We start from the raw sequence: 8150 nt of genomic DNA, 5'->3' as shown, positions 1-8150 counted from the left end.
CAAACTGGCAGGACTATGACGCACAACACACGTCTCCAGCATCGTTGATAAAACCAACCTGCTAACAACGGTCTTGTTTTGTCCTCGAAATGAAAGATTGCAACTTGTAAAAAGTTACGAAGTACAGTACCGAGTCTGATGCCGATTGGTCACGGGCTGACGATGGGTACAACAGCATTGGTACCCAACAGAATAATAAGCAAGGTCGACTAGGGTCACTTGGTTTTCAGACTTTTTTTTGGTACAAACTTAACAGTAAAATCAATTTGTTTGGACTTAGGTATTTTAAAATGGGGTATCTAGTATCTTCTCAGTACAGTACGAATGTATTGTGCGCATATCCGTACAGAATATTGCTCTCGTTACAGTGGCAACCCACCATTTGCAGTGGCTCTCCATTTCCCTCAACTAACGCATTCAGCAGGCACCAATTTAGAAGCATTAGACCATTTCTAACTATATTCCTTTCATTTCGAAAGATTTTTTTTCCTAGTTCTCATTTGCTTTATTTTCTTTTATCTCTAACAACTTCCCTTCAAGATAAATCGCGAAGGGAAAAGAGAGAGTATCCCGTCCTGAAGAGGGACCTTGAGAATTCTGTCGTGAAAGGAACCGTGAAGGGAAAACGTTGGAGCGGTGAAGGGAACGAAAATCCCTTCACGACGGGAATTTCGCCCGCGAGGGAAATCCCTTGGGCGTGGTCTTAGTCACGAATATAGTACAACACTTAGTGGTCTTTGACCTTGTTAGTGGAAGTTATCACTCGGCATCTTGTAAGTTTAGTGGCAGATATCTTTCTGTAGATCTTGGTTGTCGTGATTGTGGGGTTTTCGGTATAGGAGTGTGTCTCCTTTTTTTTATGTTTGTTGCGATGTTTTGATGCTAATTAATGCATTTGTTCAGGTGACGTCTCTTCGAGATGTAGCTAGTTCTCACATTCGTCATTAGTGAAGACAAGTGAATGTAGTGGATGGCTACGCTTTAACTTATTATTTGGTTACCTCCGTCTTTTAATTACCGCACTTACTAATAATGTATTAAATTAAATATGAGCATATGAATTACCTTATGCCTTCTGAAGAATTGATGTTTTTCTTAGGTTATGAGGTAAAAGAAGTGAGATATGTCTTCTCTCTTGCAGTTGTTTATATTCATCGAATGTGAAGCATGATGCATATACCCATGTTAAAATTATATCATTCGATTATGCATGATGTCGTAATATTTAATTTCTAAAGTTAACTTGAATTATTGAATTAAGAAGTAGAGTAAGTGAGATTTGTCGCTTGTAAGTTATTCTTTTACTATAATGTGTAATGTTGGGAGTTATGTTGTTACCTATGCATGAAGCATGTCATACCTATACATCTCATACACTGAAAGTTATGTTACCGTCTTATGACTGCAACCGTACCGGTACATCACAGTATGCTATCTGAGAAGGGGTACAATGCACACCCTTACACTACCCGAGAAGAGGTAAGGGTGAGGAAGGGCATGACATATGCATACATATGCATTTTGTATGGATGACTTTACTTTAATTGCTTCAATATTATTTTCATGTTGCAAGGAAGTCTTTAATACTGTTTTGGTTGATACTGCTATGGTGAAACATAGCTAGCGGATGATAGTATGTGGTCATTTTTATATCGTCAAGCTTAATCATATTTTTTAGATATTGTTTAAATGTTCAGCTTATTATATTTTGTTAAAGATGAATTCTTAATCAATTGTAGCTAAATAGCTTGTTAAAGCAATTCACTTATTGATATTTTCAAATCTCACCCTTGTTATCTTTCCAGGTGCTTTGAGATGCAGTCGAGCATGTGGGATCGGTAGCAATATGACTTTTGCACAGATCATCTCCACTTATTGACTTTCTTGTTATAATGTTAGTTTGGTACCTCTTAGTTATTGTGTTGTATGTCTGCCTCATTGTGGAATAGAAGTTTGATCGAGACTTGTTTCTCTCGCTAGGGTGCTTACTATTATTAGTGTGATGATGTATTTATCTCTTGCTCTATGGTGTTTGGTGGTGCTGCCGATTTTTTCTTGATTTGCGAACCCTTAGGTAGATTAGTAGCGCTTCGGGCTTGTGATGGTCCCCAGGGTGTTATACTTATGCAATATCTTACAAGTAGGCATGTCGTGGTGATCAAACATTCTAGCGTTACATTGTTTGTAGATTTCCCAGCATACGATCATTATGAGGGACCTCAGCCCCTTAATCGTAGTGTTTTGACTTGTAAGTCAGAGCAGCCCACCATTGGTGCTGGGAGGAGGTTGTCTTCCATGAATTCGGGTGAACTCCCGGATGAGCGATCTAGAGCGCCAAATCCACCCAGACGCGTCTCTTGAAATGTCATTCAACGAACAGGTGGTGCCCGGACTCAGAACTACATCGACAAAGCACACATGCATTATTGCAAGGCCAGCCTCTATGGGCTAGTCTGTTCGAGGTCCACATCCTATTTAGGTTCACCAGCTAGAATGTCGATCATTTGACATGGCCTTTGATGTTGAGCAGGACGCCGAAGCGCAGGGTGTCGGTGAGCGGCATCTTGAGGACCCTGGCGGCCCCAATGGTAATTTCTTCTAAAGATCATATCCATCCAAGATCATATGAAAAATTATGATTTTTCTTTGAATATCATCCCTGGATACATAACCTCCTATCCCACCCCTTGTCGGCACATATAGTGTTGATAGGTTATCCGGTTGCCAACAAGAGACTAGTCGGCACTCTAATTTCCGATAAAACCATACTCGGTAAATTAGAGTGTCAACTGGCATATATTTTTATAATCTTTCCATTTTGAATAATATTTTTGTAATTTTTTAATAAAATAATATTATTTAAAAAATTCGGATGGGAGACCTCCTAAGCTGTGGGCCTAACGGACCTTCATTTCTTTATGGGCCGGCCCGTGCTGTGCCTACGATAGCACAGCCCGTCACACCAACACAAACGCTCAGCGGCCCATTTTTAGCGGTGACAAATCGTCAATTGGCCCGTTGAACCAAACCGCAACGCCCTCGGAAGTGGCACGGCAAGTCGGCGGCGCGAGTACGTCGAGCCGCCGAGGCCGCGCGCCCCAACCACCACCATCTCCGGGGACATGCATTCACCCACCGGTTGCCACGACCTTGCCCGCCTCTACTCTGTTCGTCCGCCGGACAGCCCCCTCCCCTCCTAGTTCCAGCGGTCCACCGAGCTCTCTGAAGTTTGCGGTGGGTTTCGCACGGGCAGGTTTGGTGGGATGATGGAGCGGATGCGGCGGTCGTCGTGCTCGATCGATCGCGTCCCTAGCCGTCTCGGGGAGTGGAGTTGAGCCTCACTGTTCCCGTGCCAGGTATGCCATCCTCGCGGTCTCCTCAAGTTGCTTGAATCTCTGTCCTAGTCATGTTGTCCCCATCGACAAGTGGCAAGACTATGAGTTTTATCTTCACATTGGTCTCTGTTGCTTGCGTGCTAATGCGACCATGACGGGTGGAATTTGTTGCCTGCTGCATAACCTCGGGTCCAGCTGATTTGTCCTGTATCAGTCTTATCCTCTACTGATTGTCAGCTCCCTGCTGCTTAGTTATTAATTTCATCAGTCATCAGTTTCATACCGAGCATGACCTTCCGATATGGTGCTTTGCCGGAACCACTCCGGTCCCATGAGTTTGCCGAGTGAGAACGCTCCATTTGAGGAGTCGTGCTTTAATTTATTGACCCAATATTTTGTTATCCTTTTTTTCAAGTTAATAATGTTTCTCACATGGTTAAGACCTTAGGTGTGTAACTACCAATACAAGTTGATAAAATGTCAATTAAGTTGGCTACTTCTTGTCAATTTCCCCTTAGGACCGAACTTTCTTTTCTAGTTCCTCCTTTAATCATTTAAACACACAAAATTGGAATTCGATGTCACCGTTGGATCAACAAGAGAATCTGGTCAAATTAGTTAAGCTCCTTATGTTTCATTGACTAGCTGGCTGGCGGCTAACGTCAATTCAAATTTCGTTGTCCTAGTGTTCTTTATATTTGTGTATATCATGCATTCTTAAGATGGTCATAGTGAGTTAATAGCTTTGGTTCAACATGTTCTTTTGTTTGCATTGTTAGGCAGTTGCTTTGTCTGAGTTTGTGTAGCATGCCTTGTTGGACCACAGTAGGAGAGTAGGTTCTTCAATTTAGGTGTGGACATTTCTTGAAAATGGACTTATCGTTGAGTGAGAGATGTGACCAATTTCTTTTGTTTCTACACCTGCCATCTTGTTGACAGATTTCATCAAATGCCTCACGTGTATCTACTCAACATGTTAGAATTGCCAGTATAACCTTTTTTGGCGCATGAATCTTGTTGTATCTAAATTTATAATTGGTTTTATAAACATGCATGTTCTGCTCCACATGCATATTTAGGCCTATAGCGTCATATGTCACATGCTAATTCGCACACCTGATGTCAATTTTTTTTATAACAGTTATCTCTTTTTATGTACAGTCAAATTTCTTTATAATAATGATCTCTGTTTTTTATGTACATTTTCTTTATGAAATTTACATATTTCTATGCAGCTCAGCTCTTGCCTTTGAACTATACAATGGAAGGCACTGCACATCCAGTCGATTGTGCCTGTCCATGGTGTATGTGCACTCTTGTGCATGGATATGTTTGTACATCTGCACAGTGCCGAACTGCTAATAATGATTACTTGAGTAGAGGATAGTGATCCCATCGCATATGTTGTTTCTGAATGGAGTTGTCATATTAGGTCTTTTCATTGTAGTACTCTTGGTGGACCCTTCCAGTAAACTTTTTCCATGGAATCTGGTTTTGACTTTTTGAACTCTATCAGATAAGGGTGAGAAAATTGTGCCCGTGGTCATAATCATGGATGATTCCTAGATAATAAGGTACATCCGCTGAAAGCTTCCGCAATTTACTGTTGTAAGGCAAGATGCATTCTCAATTCTCATGCCAACCATTTTGGATAGAATGATTGTAGATAAACTGTTGACCTGTAAGACATGCTTTTGTTTTTGCAATTTTTTTGCTAGTTTGTTTTTGGATTAGGCCTTGCTTTCATTTGCTCATTGCCATACAACTTGCTTGAGTATAGTGGGTGCAATATTTTCCATTTTAATCAGGCAAAGAGGAAGCTAGTGGTAGCAGTGGTAGTTTTTTAAAAAAATACGTAATTACTCTCGATAGCATAACGCTAACAGGTTTGCACATTCACCACGGAAAATTAAGAGGGAAACACAATATTTATTTTTTTCCTCAGAATCTCGCATAAAATTTGCTAAAGCAGGGATCTTGAATCATGGAGTGAATTCAACAGCTTCATTGTGCCATAACAACACTGAGGTACAGAATCAACTGCAAAATTCTAATTCTATCCTTATTTACTGGGGTATGTACAGCTATTTTACATATGGACAACTTGAATATTTACCAAAAAGAAGTGTACATCATGCAGATAGCACTTCTCACTAGCTAACATATAGATAATGACTGGCTAAGACCCTTGGACACCATGGTCATGCTACTCTTGTAGTTGCATGGCATTAAAACAGAGCTAAGGACGGCCCTTTCCACCTCTTCCGAGGGCTTTCTCCTAAGCAAGCACATCACATACTCCATCACTGCTGCCTCACAAGGCACTGTTATTCTGTCTTCACTTGTGAACCCAAACTCGTCCTCGGACATCCGTAGGAGCTCCCCAAAAACGTTTGTACTGAGATACATCAAAGGGACCTCAAATCGCTTACCATCAGCTGTGTAAACGACGCAGTGGCCCTTGTCCGCTATGGCTTTGATCGTGCCCATCGTCGTCAGCCTCCTTCTCCCAAGGGCTGCCATATTATGCCACTTCTTTGCCAGTTGAACTAGCCTCTTGGAATGTATCATGGTGTATTTCTCCTTATGAAATGAGCTTTTGTTTGCACTGTGTTGGTGCTTCGGTTTTTGGATGGGTTGTGAAGAGGGTATGCGCTAGTTTCATGTACTTATAGGATAGCAAGGGAACACTAAAGTCATAAGCTACGTCTGATGGGTGTAGACATCAATATGACTAGTTGGCAAGAGACAAAGCCATGAACCTTATCTTCCTAGATGTTGCTATCTTGCTCTGTATGGTTGAGTTTGATGCTCATTTTGCTTCTTACTCTACTGGTACACTTTAGGTCCACTGTATTCATCTTTTCCTTGGTCCAGTCTATGTATCATTTGTGTCAGCCTCATCCTTCCTTTATGGTACGTAGTTTCCTGCTGCTTGGTTCTACACTTGTAACTGGTGTGATGGCACTACGATTGCGGATGTATTTTTAACCTTTTATCGAAAACTATTTGATATTTTCTATATGGACAAGTGAATTCGTTTGAATACTCTTGTTTCTTTAGGGTTGGTTAAAAACTAAGATATACTGAAAAAACATCCAGGCCAAAGGGTCCAAAATTGATGCTTCTTCACTTCCATTCTGTTTGTACCGTTTCAACTGATGTAAGAACACTTTTGTTATTTTCTTTTGGGCAAATTTAACTTATTAATGTAGAGATTCAGGAAGACAAAAGTTTTCTGTTTTTTTTTATCCACTTCATGAATTTTCATTGGCCTAACATATTTGGGGGTCTTACATTAATCAGATGTCCTTTTTAAGACGCTCGTTTGATGCTAGAGAGCTTTCGTAATTACTTCCTCGTCTTCTGTTCATTGTTCTTATTTCAATATTTCTGTGGTCTACAGTCCATAGGATCTTCCTGCCTTTTTCCTAGGTGGACCAGGACCTATGCAACTGTCAGCATGTGGCCAATTTTATGTTCTATTGGAGGTTTCTTCTGCAGACATTGTTTTATGGATTCAGTCAAATTCTAGTGGCGATTGTCCTTTCTTGTAGTACTGGAGTTCCTGTACTATCCTATGTAAGATTTATCTGTGGCTGTTGCTGCCAGTATCTTGAACATATTCTTGCTGGAATATTCGCCCAGAAAATACAATAAACATTCTTGTGTTTTCATAGTGAACTGCTTACTATGTTCAAGAGTACCACATAGGTAATTTTTATGGAACAATAAAAGAGCTAGAGTGTCTGCTAACTCATCATATGATCTCTTCATAATAAATACAGATTTTCAAGAAATTTTATGTTAGTTTTTTATTGGCATAGAAGCACACCTTTAAACGGTGGTTCTGCCTCTAACCTTGTACGATGTAAACTTTTGTTCTCTGAAGTCTGAATTTTTATTCATGCTCTATGGTGTAATGATATAGTTCGTAGTTAACGGTATTGCAATCAGATATTCAGATGAAATAAGCTAATATGTGCTAATTTTCATTTCAGGTTTCCTATACAGAACTGTTTTACATTATACTGGATAAACTAAAAGCAAACATCGCAAACCCTGTATATCTTCAGGAGCTACAGACTGCAAATTGCTGATGCAGCACCACAGGTGGCACTGTATAGTTTGATTGCTGGCAAGGCATCACTATGGAGCTCAGGAATTCCCTCTCAACTTCCTCAGATGCATTTCTTCTGAGCAAGCACATCATGTACTCCATTGCTGCTGCATCACAAGGCAGTGTGATCCTGCCATCACCTGTGAATCTAAACTCCTCCCGGGACCTCCTCAGTAGCTCACTGAAGACTGTTGTGCCGAGGTAGACCAACAGGACCTCGAATCGCCTCCCATCCGCTGTGTACACGGCACAGTGGCCCTTGTTAGCGACTGGCGAAGTCGTGCAGCACGCATCATCTTCTCTGGTGGCTATCTTGACCTTTTGCAAGTTCCTCGCCAATTGAGCAAGCATCTTGGGATGGATCATGGTGTTTCGTCTTGGCTCTCAGGTACGGTGTTTGTAAATGCTTAGTTTGTGACCTTGTAGTTGAGTGATGGTGTCTTACTTGCCAGCTCATGAATATATAGGTGAGAAATGCTCCATGGCTTTGCTGCAGCTGCCATAATTGGAAGGGGACAAGGTCATGAGCTTGGTACGTGCATTGGTGGCTGCAAAGGTAGACATCGAGATTCCAATTAGATTTTACTGGGCCATCAGTTGTTGCACCATGAAGATAAGGATAATCCTAGTGGTTGGGCAATCAGATACGTACTACAGTACCAGCTGCTGAATTGGGCAGAGACATAGTGCAAGCA

General features: G+C 41.1%; 1 long non-coding RNA gene across 1 annotated transcript; it reads left to right on the top strand.

Annotated features, from left to right (window-relative positions):
* The first annotated feature begins 2990 nt into the window (after positions 1-2990).
* Positions 2991-7752, top strand: LOC133897855 (uncharacterized). Its single transcript, XR_009905988.1, has 3 exons — positions 2991-3356; positions 4571-4909; positions 7337-7752. It is a non-coding gene; the product is annotated as an uncharacterized LOC133897855 (long non-coding RNA).
* The last annotated feature ends 398 nt before the right edge of the window (positions 7753-8150 follow it).

The sequence above is a fragment of the Phragmites australis genome, chromosome 17, assembly GCF_958298935.1.
Source record: "Phragmites australis chromosome 17, lpPhrAust1.1, whole genome shotgun sequence".
Lineage (NCBI taxonomy): Eukaryota > Viridiplantae > Streptophyta > Magnoliopsida > Poales > Poaceae > Phragmites > Phragmites australis.
Note: the sequence above shows the minus strand (reverse complement) of the source record. Positions and strands in the feature narration are given on the sequence as shown.